The sequence below is a fragment of the Ambystoma mexicanum genome, chromosome 7q, assembly GCF_040938575.1.
Source record: "Ambystoma mexicanum isolate Mex_15411 chromosome 7q, UKY_AmexF1_1, whole genome shotgun sequence".
Classification (NCBI taxonomy): Eukaryota; Metazoa; Chordata; class Amphibia; order Caudata; family Ambystomatidae; genus Ambystoma; species Ambystoma mexicanum.
The window spans coordinates 493,753,419-493,775,317 of NC_090941.1; the positions used below are offsets into that span (position 1 = coordinate 493,753,419).

At 46.1% G+C, this 21,899-nt stretch overlaps 1 protein-coding gene across 14 annotated transcripts in view; it reads right to left on the reverse strand.

Moving 5' to 3' along the window:
- The window catches only part of SETDB2 (SET domain bifurcated histone lysine methyltransferase 2), a 1,645,210-nt gene that overhangs the window by 1,312,880 nt on the left and 310,431 nt on the right, over positions 1 to 21,899 (reverse strand). The gene's annotated exons all lie outside the window — the stretch shown is intronic.

Here is a 21,899-nt window from a genome sequence, read left to right on the forward strand (position 1 = left end):
TTCTGTCACATTTGGATCTCTGAGGATGTTTGGGGGCATCCTCCATCTTCTGATGGGAGGCTTGATGCTTTGTAGTGTTACCTCTAAGGTGATTGGGGAATTATCTGATAGGGTACGGGGTGAATGTCGCAGTGATCTACCACGTTTGGTGGGTTGAAATAAACCAGTAGTCGATTCGTGACTCTGTGTTATGTACCGATGAGTAAAATGAATATTGCCTCTCCAGTGGGTGTAGCGCTCTCCAGGCATCAATGAGGGATAATTGGATCAAACCCTTTGCTTAACAGAGGACAGGTCTAGCGACACATTGAGTATAGTGTTAAAGTCCCCTCCCCACAATATGCATGCATTTTCCACTAGGCCGATTTCATCAATTACGCTCACATAAATATCAGGGTCATCAATATTAGGCAGGTAGATGTTAACAAGGACCATCCTCTCGCCCGCCACTTTACCCCATAAATTTACGTATCTGCCTTGAGGATCAATTTTGCTTTTCTCAAACTTAAAGCCCAACGAGGGGTGTATCAATGTTAGCACTCTGTTCTGTGACGAATATTCAGTGTAGTATCTATTGTTTCCCCATTGCCAAAGGATGCCATTGTTCACGTTTTGCAATGCATGTGTCTCTTGCAACATAGCAATATGGGGGTGGTGTCTGTTAATGTATGCTCCAACTTTACTAGATCGGTTATTAAGCCCGCGGACATTCCAAGTAAGAAGTTTAAGCTTCAGCCCTGTGACCGATACAGTGTGATGTGCCATTCATGTGTAGTTGAACAAACTAGTATTAATGTCATTTTGTCCAGAGTGGTACAGCCTGTAGCGACGTGAGCACAGATTTTAAACATCTTAATTTCAGCACCCAATGCAGAAAAGGGCATCTCCCAGGTGCTTGTTCCCTCGTCCAAACCATTAACCTGAACTTGAAAACTTATCCCTTCCCTCCCCAAGTCTGCAACAGTTCTCTGTGCCCTACCCCCACCTCTACCCACACCATCAACCCCAACCTGATGATGAGACCCTTCCATTAACCTTTGGAACTTCCCGGGGGTGCATGCGATGCGGCCATGGCCCTCGTAGCCGAACGCAGCTCATCCGGCAGATAATAAAACATTAATCGGTGCCACCCAGACACCTCTATTTTCCGTAGTAAACATTGTTAAAGGATATTGCAGTGCTGCCATTCAGTCGTTGGGGCTTCTCCTGTCTTCAGTCTGGTGCTGGAGGTCCTTTTGGTCAGGATCTCCCCTCTGCAGCGGGAGTGGAATGGATGCTTCTATATAATTCAAGGCTGCTGATGGGTGATTGAAAAAAATGTGCCTGGCCTCCATGCTGTATCCATAGTTTTGCCGGGAACAATAAAGCATACGGGACCTTTCTCAGTCTGAGTTGTCTCTTGACCGGATCGTACGATCTTTGCATCTGGACTCCTGCAGCGAAGTCGGGTATTTGTGGATGCTGTCACTGCCATGTCGAAGTGGTCCCATTTTCCTTGCCAAACGTAGAGCTGTATCTCTGTCCCTGTAATTTAACAGTTTGGCAATGGCGGTGCGGGGAGGGGCCCCTGGCTTGGGTACCGGGGCCAGTGTGCAGTGTGCCCTTTCTACCAAGAAATGTTCTGAAAAGGAGGTACCACCAAACAGGGCTCTCAGCAGCGCCTCGACATGGGGTTCCATGGGGCCTTTACAAAAGGATTTGGAAAGGCCCACTATCAGGATGTTGTTGCGGCGGGATCTGGATTCCAAATCGTCACATTTACCACAGAGCTTGGTCATTTCGCCTTTCAGGTGGGTTATGTTGCGAGTGTTCTGACCGATGGAGTCTTCCTTGGTCCCAGTTCTATTCTCAGCCTCGGTTATTCTTGCGCTTTCTTTATCTACTCGGGCCTTGAGTGAGCCGATGGTGGCGACAATATCATCCAGTTTGACGTTGACTGCAAGAAAGCCATTTTGTACTGTGGTGAGAAGTTGGTCGAATTTGGTATTTTCAGATGAGCCTCAATCACTGGAGTCTGCACACTGGCCGGGGCATGGGAGCTTGTATAGGAATCCATCGGGCCCGTTTTCTTCTTTTTGGTGTTAGTCCCCCTTGGTATCGCCCACTGAGGTGCTCTAGACAACCAACGGCTACCTGTGTGGTCGGTTCAGTCTTATCGAGTGCTCAAGTGTCCTCACTGGCACTGAGATCACGCAGGCGCCCTCAGTGTGGATTTAAGGCAGTTAACTGGAGTTGGTCCCTGGCTCCTGCCTTATGTTCGTGAGTTCTGGGCTTGTGCATGTTGGAGTTAGCCTCGCTTCATTCCGACAGTGTATCTGGGTACCCTCGCCCCGGAGCGGATGGGATGTGCAGAGCAGGTATGGTTTGCCCACAGATGTAAATTCCAAGTTATTTATAATGTGCAGAGCCCACCCATCTACCAGCACTGGTTGTCCTTTCCCACAAAGTGTTGCTCCACTGCCCCACAGTGAGAAGCTCCTCCACCCGACCCGGGCGTATGTTCTAGGCCCCCAGACAATGAACAACCAGTTCTTGTCTACTGTAGTGGGCCCCTTGGAGCCCTGTTTCTATGTCTCACATATCTGCGTAACGTACACCGCTGAAGCTGGGGGTAGGTTTTTTCAGGTAGTGTCCGGTATAATTCCTGCTGGACTGCTAGGATCTGTGTGTAAGTCCACTTCGCTGGAGGGGTGGTGTACCTTGCCTTCGTGTCCCCGATTTGTGGGCTTGTATGTAGCTGATTTATGAGTAGTTTCGTTGCATGTCAATCCTCTAGTGCCCGAGTTTTAAACTTAATGGAATGACCTTGTTAGTGTGAGGTTGTTTGCAGGCATAACGTATGATGAACACCTAACCATAGGAGCCACTTTATCACTCGGAGTGGACTGTAGTCTCAGTATGGCCCCATATACGTTCTACAACAGTGGAGAGTGGTGGTTGCTACCTCCCGTGTGGTTGTCCAGAACGCGCCGCAGTATTATTCCGATCCCAGCGTGTGCGGTAGTTAGGGTCCAAAGGAGTATCTGGTTATAAAGCTTAAGTACTGCTTTATTATCGCTGTGTGATCTGCCGTATGTCGTCAGAAGCAGGGCCAGGGGCAGGCTCAAGGCACTCTGGTGGGGGACGTTCCAAGCCCAATTCTTCTATCGTCTTGTGTTGTCCCGGCCGCCCCGTCCCCCCGGCCGACACACAGGGTGGCGGGCTGCTGATCCGGTATGGCAGACCGCACTCCTCCCAGTCGTGGCAGCGTGGTACCCCAGTACTGGGTCAGCTCGGCAGGAAACGTCGGGTGTCGCCGATTAGGCGGGGAGTGAGCGGGCCAGCGGGGTGGGGGGGCGCACTTATTTGTTTTAACTGTTGTTGGTCCAGCAGATGGTGTCCAGCACTCCCCCACCGCGTGCCGTGTCCTCCGTCTGCTGCACCCGATCCACAGTGGTTTGTGCACCGAGGACCGGAGCAATTGCCTCCAATATCCCTCGAAGCAGTCAGGGCTTCCCCCGTTCAGGATACGGATGACAGCGGCAGTAAGTGTCCACAAGCTGGCCCGTCTATCGAGTATTCTGTCAGGGCTACAATGCACATCAGGCGGGAAGGCTGACTCCGCCCATGTGATGGTTCTGGGAAGTTGCTAGGACCGCAGCCTCACATAGTGATCACCTGGAACTCGACTGAGGGTTGGCTCCGTGCCTCAGCATGCAGTGCCTGGTTAGGTTATTTACACAGGCAGGCAGCTCAGGTTTTTCCTGGGATTTTCGCCCGTAGGTCCTCAAGGGTTTAGGCAGCACTTTCAGTTCACGTGGGTGGCTTGGGTGGCACCAAAAGAGGATTTTTCCGAGACAGGATTTTCGTCGGAGAGGAGCTTGGCAATCAGGCAGCCATTTTACATGCGCGCAACAGCCCCCCCTCACATAGGACAATTTTGACCAACCTGCATAGCAAGACCGGTGACAAGAGCGTCACAAGGTCATAGGTTTCAACGGGATCATAGCACATCCGACCTAGGAGACAGTGAAAATCCCAAACAAAAGCTGTATTTCGGGATCTCCTCACAAACCCACCAAAAGAAGCTACCTCGACCAAAACCCACGCACATTCTACTTGTAAAAGCGGGAGAAGTGAACAGAGCCACGCTGAACCCATCAAGAAGCGCTCGCCCCTGATCTCAAATGGCAATGACTTCTTACACCACAAAGGAGGAGATATTACGAGCAGCAAGGAAACAGCAAACAGTCTCTATAAACAGTCTCTATATACATCTATGTACCAAGACCTAGCATTATCCATGCTACACAAAAGAAGACTGATGCAGCCAGTCACAAGGGCGCTAACAGCCAAAAGAATAACATACAAATGGGATTACCTCTTTGGCCTGCTATTTTCCTAGGAGGGCTGGCAGCAACAAATCTCCAATTGTGAGTAAGGAATGGCCCTACTACAACTTGAAGAAGAAGAACCTTGTCAGGACAAGGCACTGAATCGGACTCTGAAAGGGGATGGACCCATAAAATGGGAATGGTCATCCCACACTAATAGGAAGTGAGGCAAAGAATTCACCCTGACTGGCCCCCGCCCAAAAGGAGAAAAATATGTAAGACAATAACAAATAAATATGGCCCGTTGTTTAAGGAAGAAAGAGGATGAAACAAAGGGGACATGAACAACACAAGCCCAGCTGAGGAGGGAGGCATTTTGGAACACAACTAAGGATATGGAAATGTCCTGCCAGGAATAAAGATGAGGAAGACGCGAGACCCAACACCCCGGGAGCGATTCGGGAAAGGTTCTAAGAAACCTTTGTCTCAAGGAGAGGGAAGTGGGAGGGGGGTGTAGGGAAGGTGAGTTAAAAGGGAAAGTTTCAAGGTATGATACGCAAGGTAGGAAGAAGTGCAGTGTAGGCTACTGGAGGAGACATAGCGAAACTCGGCCTGAGAGTCATGACTGACTTGAACATCATAACCCTAAATGTACAGGGCCTAAATTCGCCAGTTAATCGGTGGTCTCAGATCTCCAAGCATCAATAGTCTTCTTACAAGAGACATGCTTTCTCCCGGCTGATGAAATGAGGATTACTCACAAAGCATTCCTGAAGCAGTACTATGCTTCAGGGGGGGAAAAAGACCAGCGGCGTGGCCATATTATTGGGGACCAATGTGAAGTTTAAGAAACAGTCTTTGTACATAGATGGGGAAGGCAGATATCTGCTCGTCAAAGGTATGCTGGACGAGCAGATATATACACTAATCGCAATATATGCCCCAAATGAGAAACAAGACCTATATTTAGGGGAAATATTGCAGAAATTGGGAGGATGATGTGAAGGCCAAATAGTGATTGGTGCAGACTTTAACTGTGTGATGGACCCTACCTTAGACAAAACACTGCCACCCACAGCGGGAGACGTGAGAAACAGACAAGTGCTAGGGAAACTCTTTAGGGATTTGGGGGTAGTGGAAACGTGGAGATTTTTCCACAAACAAGAAAAATAATTCACCCATTATTCAGCAGCTCACAGAGGGTACTCAAGAATCGGCATGATATTGGTCTCAGCCATGCTGATTCCTCAGGTTGGAGAAGTACAATATCTCTCAGATCACGCTGCAGTCCTAGTGCAAATTGTGTTGGCAAAAGATATGATCAAAACTTGTAAAAACTGGAAGTTGAATGAAATTATATTAAGGGACCTCGCACTTAGGGCACATATGGAGAAAGCATTGAATAACTACTTCCTAGACAACGACAATGGAGAAACAGACTGGGGAGTTATTTAGGATGCGGGGAAAGCGGTAATCCGCGGTGGGAATTCATATCACAAACAACATAAATGTGGGAAAGGGGGCTCATTAAAAAGAAGCTTGAGTCAGAACTACAGGAGGCAGAATCACAACACAAAACTAGACAGACACAATAATCACTCATAGCACTCCAGAAAGCGAGAGCCCAGTTAGAAACCCACGTAGCAGACCGGACGGCACAGGCCCTACTGAACACAAAGCAGAAGTATTATGTTCGGTGGGGAGGGGGGGTGGTGGCAAAAGATTCTTAGCAGCCAAATTACATAAACAAAGATCCCGAAACTATATTGCACAGTTTAAAAATGGAAAAGGGAAACTGTGTACATCACAGGAGGGGAAACCGGAAATAATGGATAAATTTCACCAGAAACTCCTGAAACAAGAGGACCTCCAACCATATGCACAAATACATTATACGTCAAAATTCACCCTCCCCAAATCACTGAGGAGGACATTGACTTTTTACAGACCCCATAACAGCACAAGAAATGTGTGACGGCATAACAACGTATAGCCCCTAAAAAGACCCGGGACCGGATGGACCAGGGAACGAATATTATAAGACATTCTGAAATCAACTATTAGGCCCATTAACCAAACTATTTAATCATATAAAGGGAAAGTGCCATGGTCTCAGCTGACATGGGAAACTCAATCACAGTCCTAATACTAAAACTGGGCAAAGACCCCACAGACTGCACTACCTACCGGTGGTTTTCGCTGCTTTACAGTGATGCCAAACTGTGCGTGAAAGTGCTTGCAACAAGACTGATGAAGGTACTACCCAAAATAATCCATAAGGACCAAGCAGGCTTTATAATAGGGAGACACACGCAAGACAATATAAGGCGAGGAGTGGATGTCATAGACATAGGCACTAGGACGAGGCAAACATTCTCTATAGCTGCACTAGACGCACAACGTGCCTTTGACAGTCTGGACAGGTCATACTTGAAACCGGTCCTAAGGAAATTCGGCTGTGACCCCGTTTTCCTTAAAATGGAACTTTCAACTCCCATCCACAACCTTTATGGTCCGTCCAAAATAAAAATACAGAGAGGTAAACGACAGGGATGTCCCTTATCCCCCCCCTAATATTCGCCATGGCGATGCAGCCTATAGCGGAAATAATAAAACAGGATCCGGAGGTAGTGGGAGTCGCCTGTGGAGGAGCAACACACAACACAGCATTATATGCTGATGACATCCTCATTTCCCTTAGAGACTCCATGTCATAGGTACCAGGCAGGTAGTCGGGGCAAGCTGGGTGGAGGCTTGGCAGGCCTGGCATAGGCACACAAAAAGCCTATAGCAGATACCTTCTTTTCATTCCTTCCTGGTGTTTGTAGTAACTTCCTGGTTACCACTTCCTGTTGCCAAACAGGAAGTGCATGACAATTCATGAGTGCTCTAGTGTTTGGGTGTGGCTGGCTATATAAGACACACCCAAGATTCCTCCAGTGCTTCGTGTTGCTTACTGTGAGCTGCATCAGCAACACTCGCCGTGCTCCGGATCAACCTGCTTCTGTTTACCTGCTCCGGATCATCTTGCTTCTGTTTACCTGCTCCGGATCATCCTGCTTCTGCTTACCTGCTCCGGATCATCCCGCATCTGCTTACCTGCTCCGGATCATCCCGCATCTGCTTACCTGCTCCAGATCAACCCCCGTGCTTTCTCCACGCCGCAGCCTTCTCTGGTCAAGAGGAGAATCCTACTCCGGCACCTGTAAGCACAAAGAAGAACTTTGTTAGTGCGCACTTCAATAACGCTGCGCATACTCACCGAATCTTCCCGCTACGCTGGAATCCAGGTCAGTGGTCCGAGCGCTCGAAGCCCTGCAAAAGAAAGAAGAGACATTATTCATTGCGCTCACTCCAATAACGCGGAGACATTATTCACTGCGCACTCTTCAATAACGCGGTTCATACTTACCACAGTTTCTACTTACCAGACCACCAAGTCAAGCGCTGAACCCCAGTCTCGAGGCACTAGTACTCCACAATCTATTCCTGCAAGGGAAAGGAGAGACATTGCCAGGTGCGCTCAAACCTATTACGCTGCGCATACCTACCAGCGGCTGACTTCTACACGCAGCGCTACTCACTCAAAACATACCTTGGCAAATAAGGACAATACGGACAATTCCGGACATTCAACATCCACTTTGTGGAAAGGACGTTCTAGCTAGTGAAGAAACTGGCACATTGAACAGTCTGCCTCGCTGTGAAGGCATATAACAGCGTGTGGCATCAGAACTCAGCCAACAGATATTGGCACCATCCCTATGAGTGAATCGCGCCCCTGGGACATCACAGCACACAGAAAGAGAAGGGAAGGACCCACGGGAATCAGGTGAATTCTGGTCTGAGTGTACATCTTGTATTTGACAGGTGTTCCGCCGGGTGAAACAGGGGAAGTGAGAACTCTGGGTCAAAGGAGGCTCATCCAATGCTCCTGCAGAGACACAGGTGAGTGTGACACTCCACAAGCACACTTCCGAAAGCGATGGAAAGACTACATGAATTCTCCAGGGTCTCAGGCTTCACCATAAACTTTACCAAATCCAAGGCCCTAAACATAACGGAAGGAGAGAGATCGATAAACTGAAGGCACTATACCCCTTAACCTGGGAAACCGGGGCAATAGAATACATGGGAGTACAATGGCCTGTATGGAGCAAACATAACACCCCTATGGAAACAACTGAGCTACATAAATGGGACACCCAGGAATTATCCTGGTTTGCCCGCATTGCGGCACTCAAAATTACTGCTACCCCACCTGCCGTAAGTGGTGGGCTCTCTTGCAGTAGACATCCCCCCTAAAATAAGCAAGACCCTACAGAAAGAGTTAACCATGTTTGTGTGGCATGGGAAAAAAAACAGAATACAAAAGCATGTGTTGACAAGACCATCAATCCTGGGAGGACTTGGGGTTCCTGATATCGAGAGATACATTCTGGCCGTGCAAATAGCACTGATGATGACATGGATGGGAGGGGGCTAAATAGTTGGATGGGAATCGATCAAGGGGCGACTACAATCCCTCTGGGGACACTACATGTGCTGCGAGCAAAGGCCAGAGGGGTAGAGGGACAACTGTTGGAAGCCACTAAAATATCACTGAAAGGATGGGATAGAGCACTCCGAAAGCGTCACATCACCCCGGGACTCGGACCCTTCACCCCAATGGCACACAATCAGGATTCACTCCGGGCAAACAAAACAGGCTCGGGGATAATTGGGGACATGCACAAACAATCCACTTAAAGGACTTTTTTCAGGGAGAAACCCCTCTCTTGTATGAGGAATGTAAACAGAAATTCGGCATAGGGGAAAGGGAGAGATACACATATATACACAAATTAGACACTGGATATCACAGAAGGTGGTTAAGAAAGGGGCCACCATTATTCCAATAGGGATGGAATGGACTCTGCAGGAGGGTATGGTGACAGGGGCAATATCAAGATTACATAGGCTGTTGGACAAGACACAAGTTGGGGATAAACTCTCATACAAGGACAACTGGGATAAGTATTTAGGCACACCCCCCCTCATGGAGGAAGAATGGGGGCAAATCTGGAGGAGGGCACAAAAGATGTCCAAATGCACTGCCATTAAGGAAATTGCATATAAAATATGCTACAGGTTGTACCTCACGTAGGCTGCATAAAATGAACCCTACTTACCCCCTCACATGCTGGAGACAATGCAGTGGCAGAAGAGATCTATACCATATGTGGTGGTCATGTCCCAAAGCTACGATGTACTGGAAGGAGTTTCTGGGGCATGAAAGGTTTGAGAAAAGTTATAACTAAAGTTGGATATAAATGCACGACCACAGACCGGATGTGGAACCTTGCTAGTATGGATACTCAGAACAGTGAATGAGATATATTGCAGCATCTATGCCATTAATGCCATGTAAACTGTGATTGTGTTAAAAAAAATGTAAATAAAAGTTTTCAAAAATGGAAAGGTGTTAATCCAACAAATGTTTGAACATGAAATGTTCAGTTCTAGGGAAGTACTCCCTTCCCCAGGTTCCTCTTCACCAAAACAAAATGTTCAAAATAATAACCAAGTTCTTTATAACCCAAGAGGATAACTCCCTCCTCTTGGTGTAGGAATCCACTGTTGGGGAAATGACTCCCTTCCCCCAGGCCTTTTCCACATTTAATGCAATTCAAAATCCTAAGGGCAGGAGTCTTCTTTGGGATTCTCTTGTGCAGTTCATTACACACACTTGATTTCACTCAGCTTTGCCTGGTATACTCTCCTGCCAGGACATGGTCACAGTTTCAAAATGTACGTTCCTCCCTTTTGGTTGGCCATAGGAGGCATGATCCTCCTGGTTCACTTCCAATCTTACAGAGCCTTGTTAGCCTGCCAGGCTTCTCTGTTCTTATTCACTCTCTCTTAACCACATCTTTATATCTCTCCACATTAGGGTCAGTGCCCTTTTAGTAACAAAGTTCGTACTTAGTTTGTCTTCGCTTTCTGACAAGCAGGTCCTTGAGCCTTGTTAAACACTGTTAGTTTCTTCAATATCGTTGCAGCATTCACCTCTAGGTGCTGCGGTTCCCCACTCACTCTCTATGGGCTCACTGTGCGGCTCAGGTACTCCTCGTGTCAGTCCTTCCTGCTCCTTCTCCGGCAGGCGTCCAGTTAGCCGGTTGGCCTTTGCACCGCCTTCCTCTGCTTTTGGCTGCTCCGCCTGCCTGCGGGTATTCCACACACAACTTTCGTCAGCTTGGTCACTGTGCTCAGTCTCATTAAGAGCCTTCATGTTGCATACACCGATTTGTCTGTTTCCGGGATTCTGACCAGTGTCAGAAAAAGTTTACATTATTCCCTATAACTAATTGGGTTGGTAGGTTGGGGGTCACAGCCACCACAAGGTGTAATTTTCTTCCCAAGATGGTAAGAGGAATTTGTGCTTGTGGATGTCTCTCACCGTGGCCACGGACCCTCTCTTTACCAACTCTCTTCCAAACCTGGGGAAGAAATTCTGCTCTTATAGCATACCTCTTACTCCCTTTGTCTAATTGTGCTGAGATAGCCTTTCCATGTAGGATAGCAAGGATCCCATAGGTGGTTTTGGCCTGATTTATAGAAAAAAGTGGGGTTGTCTCCTGTTCTTATTTTTCTTGCCTTTCAGGAGAGGTTTCTCTGTGCTCTCTTCTCCCTCTGCTAGCATCTCACTGGGTTTGGCATAGAGGATACTTGCATACAATGGTTCAGCCCTGGTTTCCTTACCTTGCCCACCCTGACTGGGATCATTTAATGATAGTGTGGTGGGGAGATCAATTCTATTCAAGGGGCAACACCTCACTGGAGGACCATACTCCCCACTAGACAAAAATAATTTCGGATCTAAGAGAGGAAATGGGGGTAGAATAATTGATATAGCATTGCTTTCACCCTCTTTCACTCTGGTGTCAAAACAGTCCACTACCTTTAACATTATCGGGTGTCTCTGGTCCCCGCAGACCACCTAGCGGTGTTGCTGAGGTGGCTGACACTTGTTCCTCCTGGTCTAAAGGGCAATACCCCTAGAGGCAATATACACTCTTACCATGAGGGATCTAGCCCATCTCCTGTAGGAGATGATTGTATCTCCTCTTAATCTACTTCGAGGGTCTTCTGTTTGTCAGGGGGAGTGGATGACTTTGGTAAGCTGTCTCTCTCAGAGGAAAATCTATCTTTCCATTCTTTCCCAGATATAGTGGGGGTATTGGCCAAAGTGGAGACTAGGATATTTTGAGACTGGAACATTTTGTAGTTTTCTGTCTAAGAGGGACAAGAATTCTCCCAGAAGGGTGGAAAATTGGGAAGACTGGTATTGTCTCGAATAGGAGCCCTACTTAAGAGTCCGGTATTTTGGGCGAACGTGTTAGATACCGCTACCGGTTACTCAAGTGGTCTACTTTCCTCCGAGTGTAAAGTGGTATTCTCATTGGCCCCAGGTTCCATTTCTCAGTGAGAGAAACGCTTCAAATATGTTAGGGCATCGGGATTTTTTTTTTCTCCATAATGTCTCACCTTTGGTTTGCTTATAACCCACCTCCCCTCCCAAGGGTTAGAGAACATTTTCTGGGGCTACTTTCTCACCGGATGGACTCTCAGGATAATAACCTCCTCTAAGGGCCTCGCGGGAGATAGGTTCCCATAAGGTTTCGTACACTAAACTTCCCATTAATTTGGGTTGATGAAAAATTGAAAAGAGCACATTTCAATTCGTCTTCACAGGAAAGGAGAGGTAGTATCTTTAACTCTTTCTCTGTGGGATATAATATAAATGGCAAAGCTGGTGGGGAGGCTTATCTGCAAATCTAAAGAGATTATTGCCTTGTTTCTCCCCTGCACCAGATAATCTTGGGGAGGGGAAAAGGTGGTAAATGTTCCCCTCCACGATCTTCCTTATGGGGAGAATAGCCTGTGGGGACAAAGAATAGATGGTAAACCCTACCCTATAACCTAGGTGGTTGCGGTCTTGACCCAATGAAGTGGGGCCGATTGGTCTCCACATCTTGTGTAAATGACCCACTAGTGGAAAGGATGATCTTAGTCACTTTTTTTTACAGGACCTTTTATCAGGGGGCTAGAGATCAAGATATATTGTTTACTAATCCTGTAGGATCCCCAGTTTGTATCAACTGAGCCGGATCCCACCCCTGATACCATATATCAGGCACCAGGAATGAGACTCGGGCACAAGGGATTCATGTTTTGGCTAAAGACCTTTATTAAAGAAAAGGGGGTTGGAGAAATGCCTCTCGGTCACTGCTCTAGAGAAGTTTCCCTACCAAAAAGCAAAAATATTGGTCTGTCAAAGCCAGAAGGTCCAAAATAAAACTGTCCCGTGTCAAAGTTCTATTCTGGTCCTCATACTTTAACAAAATAAAATAGAAGGTGCCAAGGGTAATACTCCTCGTTTTCTGAAAGTGTTCAAAAATGTCAAACATAAGAGTTAAAAATCCAACTAAAAGATTTTTCCTCACGGACAAAAGTTCAGTTCTAGGGAGAAGCTCCTTCCCTAGGTTCTTTGCATTTAACCTCCAGTTTTAAAGGAATCGCCAAGTTTGAAAGGGAACTTCCTCTCTCCCCTTAGAGTGTTCATGTAGCTTAAGGATCTTGTTCCCTTCCTATGGGTGTCTCTAATTCTAGTTTCAAAGGCACATTTCTGTTCAGGGACCTTTCCTACTCTTTATGCACTTTTGTTCACAGTTCACAATGTCATTGTTTTCCTTTAACTTCTTTACGTCATAACCATAGTTTCCAATGCATGATTTTCCCTTGAGCCACATCATCATAGTTCATAAATGGCTTTTCCTTCTCACGGTTTGTACAACAGACATTTGTCTTCACCTAGTATCCTGCCAGGTCCATCTAAAAAATTCAACGCTTTGTAGTATCAGGTTTGACAGGCTGGGTTCACTAATCTGTCCAACACCGTCACTTGTCTTGACAAAAGTTCACAAGGCCAAAAGGGATATTTTGTTCCCTTGGAATCTCACATGCTTGTCTTCCCCTTTATGTATTTTGAGTTTCTCACAGTTACAAATTTCCCCTCGTGTATATTTCTTTCTTTTCATTCCATTTTTAAGTAACAGCATTGATGCGCCAGCCACCCTGTAACCCGCCCACTTCCCCTGAGTTTACCCGTTCTCTTTGGCGTTACCTATTCTCTGTCTGCTCCATCAAATTGGATCGGTGGTCGCTGGGCTATTCGTTGTCTTGCTACCAAGCCTCTCTCCCGCAGCATTTCTCTGGCTTGCCGTAAACTGCCGGCACCTCCTCCTTGCCTTGGTTAGGTCAGGTCGGCCTTTCTGCTGTCTGCCACACAGCACGCCTTCCCCCAGTGTGGTGTTCAGCTACGTTACCAACTGGCGGGCAGACCTGTCTGCAGCGATCTCCATTCCTGCAGGTTCTCCCTCTCCTCTCTGTAGACTCTAATGGGTCTCACCTCTGCAGGGTAAGGAAACAAGCTCTTCTGACGGTCTGGTGAACTCAATAGACTGGGTGCCCCAGCTTTCCTCCTCAGCTGGCTGTCTATATCTCCCTCTACTGGACCAGTCTCTCCTGGGGTCTGCCCAGGTTCAGCAGACTGAGCCCCAGCTCTCCTGGGCAGCTCCTTCTTCTGTTGGGCCAGTCTCTCCTCCTTACCTACATCAGGGATTCCACTGCTTACAAGTAAGAGTCCCGGTCTTCCCTCTTCTGGCTTCTCTGGACTGGCTTCACTCCTTTCATACGGTGTGACCAGGCAGGGCTTCTCTCACACTTCCTAAGTCTTTTCTTGCTTTTATATTGGCTCTGTCCGATAGGATTTGGGGAAAGATTAGACCGCTGATAGTGGTTCCCATTAGAAGCGATTATCATTCCCCCATTCTTCTCCCTCGTCGCAGTACTGAGAAAGTGACTTTATTGAGGCAACTCTTATTCTTCCTCGTCCCATCCAAGTACTTTTTATGGGAATTGTAAGAGGGGTAATATTTATGAGTCTATCAATGGAGGGATTGTTCTTAGGGATTAAGGTCCTTTGACTGGCGGGAATACTGTGTTCCATCTAGCAAGTCGACTTTACTCCCATTAGGATTGTCTCCCCCCACATGGTCCTCCCTCAAGCAGACACCACCAGAGTCAGAATCAGGTAGCGGCTGCCTTTCCCTGATCAAATGGGAAGAGACTCTCCCAGGGAAAATAGTGGTAGCATCGCTAGATTCATCACAGTGTGCAAACAGATCAAAACCATATCCCAGAAATGTCGGTATTGAATAATTCACTATGAAGCGCTCAACAGATATTACAGGACTCATGTCTGGATTCATAAGAGCTATCCGGACACTAGCAGTGACTATGCTAAATGTGCACGTGCGCAGGGGTCAATGCTTCATATGGTCGATCATTCTGAATTAAGTTGTTAGTTAACAGATATCAGAGATATAACAGGGGAACTCTTAAAGATAGCACTTTCACCAGACTCAAACATTCAGGCAGAGCAATGTATGTTTGTCAATTTGGTCAAGCTGTTGGTGAAATGTAGAATATGAATTTGTTGGATTTTCCAAATCCTCCCAACTATATGCAACGGATAAAAACATATGTCAAGCCCTGGGGATCTCTCCCGTACTTCCTCCTCACCTGTGTCTTCCACAGAGCTATCCTGGGCTTTTGACTCCTTCTTCTGATGAGATTTCAGGGGTTCCTTAGGCTTCTTCTTTTGATGAAGGTAGGGGCGAGCTCCCTCCGTTTCAGGGAAAAAGCCTCCTTGGCACAAAAAGCCCTGGATGTCTTGAGGTTCAAAGACAACGTAGAAAGTACTTGGCTGGAAGGAAGGATTAGTCCAACTGTGACAGTCTCTCATCTCTTCGAGTATTGATTCTAAGTGGAGCAGGGGCTCCTTCCCTGTCCGAGCGACAGGCTTCACTAGTTAAGTCGTTTAAGAAAAGTTGCCTCTTCCAAAGGCTGTGTATGGGAAGATACTGAGGATCCTTAAGACAGATGCTGGGTGCCGTGAGGCACTGAGGACCACTTTCACAGAAGGATGCAAGCATAAGCAACTGCCAGAGGACAGAAAGGCAGAAAACACAGAAGGTGCAAGCGCAGAACGGAGAGGAAGAAAGTGGAATCAGACAAGGATACCGGAAGGTAAGTACACTGTGAAAAGAGTTACCCAGGTGGGCGCATAGCTATAAGCCTGTAGACTGGCAAGAACGCCAGAAAGATAAAAAGAGTGAAATACTGAACGGATCGCGGTAACAGAAAACAAGAAACCGATATCCCAAGAGAAGGATTGCTTATAGAGCTAAGGAAAGTCAGAAACCGTACGAAATAGATAAGGGCGAAAACTCAGAAAATAGGAGCAAGGTAAATAGGACGTAACAAGTAAACAGAGAAAGCCACGGAGACGCGGTCGAGAAACAAACAGAGAAAGAGCACGAGATGCGAAGACAGGAACAGACAAAGACGAACTCCTGTAGAGAACCGGAGCGGAGAAGGAAAAACTAAGTAGGCAATAAACGCTAGAACTCCAAGCAGCAGCAGAGTACGAGCAAGGCGAATTCCCCAAAAGACGGATACAACGCGGTGAGCCTAGGTCCTCGGCCACCAATATACATGTAGCGGCCATGTTGGGAGAAGGCTAGACCGCAAGGATAGATGAAACAGAGGCACAGCGCTACTGAAACTTCCACTGATGCTAGCACTTCCACTGGCGGCGCATGACAACATACAAGTTCAAATACTTTAGCTATAATACACAAGAGCATAATGTTTATAAAAATGGCCAAGGTTATTGGCAGGTCCTTCCCACGCCTACAGCTAAGTTTATGACCTGTACATTGTCGCAAACTCAGTACATTATAATGCTACGGGTTGGGGAGTTAAAGGGATCCCGTGACACATGCAACTCACGCTACTTAGTCATGTTTAGAACACACAATGAAATCTATGAACACACACTGTAATCCTCACAACCTCTAGTACAGAGTAAAATATGTAATACACATGTAGTCCATATACTCAATATAGTACCCAACAGAAAGCGGTCCCACTATGAGAACAATGGTTGGGGGCAACGCAGGATGAGTCAAGGGAGCTGGAACAGAGCAATGAAAACCCACTGCTCTTCTGGGCTAGTTTAGCTCCCTACTTTGCGGTGAAGCAACGCTGCAGTCACCTAAGAACAGTCCCAGCATGGGACATAGTCCAGCCATTAGGGTACACCTGGTGGAGGAAGTGGAACAGCCCAGGAAGGACATCCAACAGTGAAAGTAGAAACCAGGGCAGAGACAAAAGACCCAGGGTCCAGTCAATGTGGCCAAACCTGGTCCAAAAAAATAAATAAAAAGGATAATCAGCAGGTCATCTTTGAAGCATCTTCCAACAATTCAGGTAAGAAGTTGAAGTATGGGCAGGTTCTCTCTGTATATGCACATTCTCCCATGGGCTGACCCAAGCCAACCCTCCAATCACGCACCAAGCAGGCACACAAAGGTCTCCGTAGCCAGCCAATTAAGCTGACTTGAAAAGCCACCAAACACTCTGGACCACCCATACAAGATGTGCCCTGGGCAGTATACCAGTCTAAGCCACGGTAGAGAATGCAGGGCAGGATTCAAGGTGAGCCCATGTTAGTACAAGGACATTTTTAGGCCTGCCTCATGGTCCCCACAAACCCTTAGTACTCCAATGCCTACCATACTGGTGCATTGTGCTGCTACTAGATATAGTGAGACCGGCTGCACCCCTGGGGAAGACTAAACTAAATTACAGTTGGCAGATGCCTACTGTACAAAACAATTGCAAGGTGATAGAATTGCCCTCAGACCAAAATGGGGTGCTTAGAAAGCGGCCATCTCATTTGAGCCATATGGGCTAGCGTAGAACATCACATCACTAAAATATTGAATATTTTAGAATTTTGTGGCCGTCCCTTTGGCCACAAAAATAAAGTCAAATATCTGGAAAAAAATAACAGGAAAAAGCAAAAGGTTTACGAGTGACAGACAATGGGAGAGCAGAAGTCCCAGAAAACAGAAATCTGCTCCAACAAGGAGCTTGCAATCAACGACCAATCCTGGTAACTACAGTTTATGTTTACTTTAGAACTACTTCTGAAAATTCTTAAATGTATTAATGACATTTATTTGCTTCTGGTGTATTGCAAAATATGAATAGCCATTGATCCATGCTCTAAATACGGGTTGTTACTAATCAAGTGTTGCTGTTATCTTGAAAGTTCGGAAATACATTGCCCATCACACTAAGTAGCATTAGTACCAAAACAAGGTTTGTAAATGATTATTGAATTAGAATAATATTTAATGAATAACTGAAGTGCACATGATCCCAAATAATGGCAAAAAAAAAAATGATTTGTAGCTGTAAGCATGATGATCATTTAAAACCCCATCCAGGCAAAGAAAACACTGCAACAACAATGCATGTGTTTGCATAATTCAAAGAAAGGGTATAGATGTAAGGTATCAAGAGTAACACTCAGACATAGTGGCATGCTAGGTTCTTGCTATGAACTTTTATTCATCAAAATAATAAGAGGGTTGGGGGGAAAATCCAATCTGTCCCTAATCCTAAGAGGGCTTCCCAGCCTCAACAAAACCAAATATTGTCTGTGCCAGGAATTTAAACAAAAGAGCATCCTCCGTCCTGTGTCCAAATAAAAAACTAAACAGACTCTTACACTCTAAACTCAATATACTATGTATAAGGGGATTTCTGTAGATTATATACTTATAGCTTTCTTTCAGTGTTCCAATATCTGACTTTCTAAGGTGCAGAAAAGAAAAGAATAAAGTTCCACTATAGGAAGGGATCCTCCCTTCTCCTATGTTTCTTTCTGGTTTTTCATGGTCTATCCGGCACCTCCGGATATAAACAATATTCCACTGCTCAAATAAGCGGTTTGATTTGATTTGGTCGAAAACCTTTCCTCGTAGGAGATTGAACCTGAAAAAAAGAAATTCAACATTTTGCTGCATATATACGCAGGGAGAAACCCCCGCCCCACCGCAACCTCACCCTTAAACCTCCTACCTTAGTTATTTCCCCAAACCCACCCCTGTTTTGCTTCCCAAAATGTGTAAGGACCTCATACATACTCCACTACATATAATGGAAGTTCTTGGATACAGGGAGGCAATAACACAAACCTAGACCAATAGTTAGACTATAATTGGCTCCTCACAGGCCCTTTATTCACAGTTACTAACAAACAACATACAAAGAAATAAATGTTACGTATCATACAAAGACATACAATGACAAAAAGATAATCTAATACATCACTGTTAGCGCAGCTGTAGAGAACACTTTAATCTCGACTGGCACAACACTGCAAAGCCCCAAAGCAGGTAGCCAGAGAATGGAGCGTCCTTCTCAGTGAGACTTTTCCTTCTACCTCAGCGGCTTACCCCACTCTTCTTATTTGGTCAGAGTCTCCACCTTGCAAATGTTACTGAATGTCCCCGGCCGGAGTGATAGATAGCAAGCATTGGAGGTGGCACACTTAGAGTGGAAAAATCCAGCCAGTGGAAAAGAAACATCTCATGCTACCGTTCCCAGCACCCTTATCAGTGCACCTGCTTGTCTTAGCCTCTCCTCATAGCTTGTCCTTGAACGAGCAATGCAAAACTATCTTACACGATGTGAAAGGGGCCCCTAGGGGTCCCTCGCGTTATGGAAACAAGGCAAGTCACCACACACGATAGATACGCCAGACACAAGGTTGTATTCCCAAGGCTAGGGTTTATTGCAAAGCAAATAGTCTCAGTTGGCCAACTCGGTCTCACGCCCCGCGTTGTGCATCTCTAGACCTCGAGGGACGCAAGAGAGCGAATTACGTATATCAGTTACATATATACAAAATGCATATCATACAATCAGCTGTGACACGTTTAACACCCCCCTTTATTGGGTTTCTTTGAACTCGGATTGATGATGGACAATTTCGACGAATATGACACCTTCAAATATCTATTCTAGCAACAGTATGCAACCTTGCAAGTGTGGAGACATGTTTTCTTTGTTGAACACAACACAGTGCTTCTGTTCTTGTAAGCAAGCTACATACGGGGGAAGAGTCACATTCCAGACCTTGCTATCTATGAGGTGCTATTCGTGTCCTGGGAGCCGACACGCTCTACAGGGCTCGGAAAAGGGGGGCCATAAGAAGACCATAATTCAAGCCATTAGCTGCTTCATTCTAACATATTCTACCATACAACGAGACTGGCTGGCAGCTGTGAAATGATTAAATGCCCTGCGGCTCCGCTTCAAGGCTACATTCGGGAGGTAGCCGGGCATTTCTCTCCAGAGCTGCCTTCTTTGTGTTTCAACAAACTCTTATTAGCCTCGCGGTCATGCGGCCTTGTCCGTTGAATAGAGTAAGCAGAAATGTGCTGCGAAGCAGTTTGAACAGAAAGCAATGAGCAATCGTTAGAAAACAAAATGGCGATCCTTGTTACATCAAAATGCCCGTCAAACTCGGAAACCTGTATTTCTATCATTATGTACATGAGACGGTTGGCCTTTGGCCACCAAAATACGTTTGCCGTCAATCGTGAGAGGTGTCCATTTTTCTAGACCGACAGATGAACTCATGCGCTTTTCAATAGAATACTGCTGGCGCTGCTAAATCATGTTTGCCTTCTAAAAGTGTTCATCACAAAATGCAGACTTTCACTGCAGTCAGAAGCAAATGTCCAAAATGGCCGCTTACCAGCGCCATGTTTTAGCCCACTTTTCTCTCAAGCACTACAATCCACCCTTGGACATTTCAGCTTCCATATCCCAGTGAAACAAAAGGTTTCTGAAACCGACAGAAAATCATCACTAAATTAGGAACACAAGAAACACAACAGCAAATAACCAAAACTAAAAGAAAAAGAAATATAAAAATGCACATAAGTAACATAACACGGTAGGAATCCAAGAAAAGATTTGATCCCACCAGCTCCCGGTTCAATCTTGGGTCACCTGAGAAATCAGATCTTTTAAACTACTAATATGCTTCTCAATAGATCGGGAATGATCACGCAGGTCAAAACAACACATGCCTTCTACCGCATTACAACCCAGATTATGTTCCAGAAGCAGATAATCAACGGCAGCTCTGTTTTGCAAAATGGCTTTAAAAAAAAAACAAAGCTAATCTAAGCAGGGATGTATAACCCCCAGCAGCAAGTACCCACACACCCACCAAACAAAATGCAAGAGATAACACTTCAACTTCGGACAATAAATGCACATGAGAATCACAATCAGGCGATAAACCCACGTGTTCAAAAGAAGATCTCCTCATGCGATGCAAATCAGGTTGCAAAGAAAACATAGTGAATCCCAATCGAGTTAAAGCACAATGACCTCTAGAAATGTTAGCAGGAATGTAAGTGTAGGTAACGTCCCAACAAGAAAACCACCATCCATTAGGCAACTTCACATGTTTCAAATGGCTAGCAGCCTTCACTATAACATTATATAACATCATACTCGCAACATCACAACATGCACTAGCAGGTTGCGAACACAACTGTTCATCAGTATGGCTCTGTCCATTGGACAAGTTCAATTGTTCACACTTGTCAAGGTCTTTAGGTTCACAAGTCATGTTATACCAAACATCTACATGCGCAACATTGTAAGTCACAACATGCGTCATATTTCTCCATTTGCGGGTCGTCTCCCGACAGAATTTGCAGTACTCAGACGGAAAACAAACTCCTCACATCATAATCTTTAACAAGTGAATCATTTTGCAGGATTTCAAATACATGTCTCAAGAGTGTAGCCAGCATCTGCACAGCCACAAGACAAGTTGAATGCAGATTTCCAGCATCATGACTGTCAGTCAAGCAAAAGTGTGAAATATTTAACACATATTGTGCCAAGGCAGCCCACATGTTGTCTGTTTGCTTCATGATGGTAGAATAACCAGGCCGAAGAAAAGAAAGATCTGCGGAGGTAGTAGGCAAAGCAACATGCATAAATCTACAGCATTTTCTTCCATATTCCCAACACTCGCTGACGCGCCGGCATCAGCCATGGGCAATGTAGTGTAATTATCGCTGCGGGGCATCGCGTCGTCGGAATCAGTTGCACAAAGGAGACACTTGCCACTCTTCTTGTCATGTCCCCGAATCCTCCCGATCAGACTCCACACAGCCATACAAGCACAACCGCTACAGAGGCTATGCAAAAAAAAAATAATACATTCTGAAAAAATAGATATCAGAATTGTACATCATTCACGTAAGTAACATGTGTCAGCGGGGATGTGGCTCCATTTCCTCTTCCCAGGTCCCATCACGAAGACCACTTGATCCTCCCCTGCTGCAATTACATCTGTCGTAACCGCAGGCCACTAGGTTTCTCGACCCATACTTTTGGCCCCGGTACCATTTTGTCCGATGAGCCAAAACCTCTGGCCCCACGTGTAGTTACCACAGTGGGTGGCTCTCCTCTTCTCACCACTGCTAGTTTCACAGGTATGATAATCAATTGTGCCACCCTATCCCCTTTGTGGATAGGTAGAATTTGGTCTCCACTGTTAATCAAAATAACTTTAACCTCCCCTTGGTAATC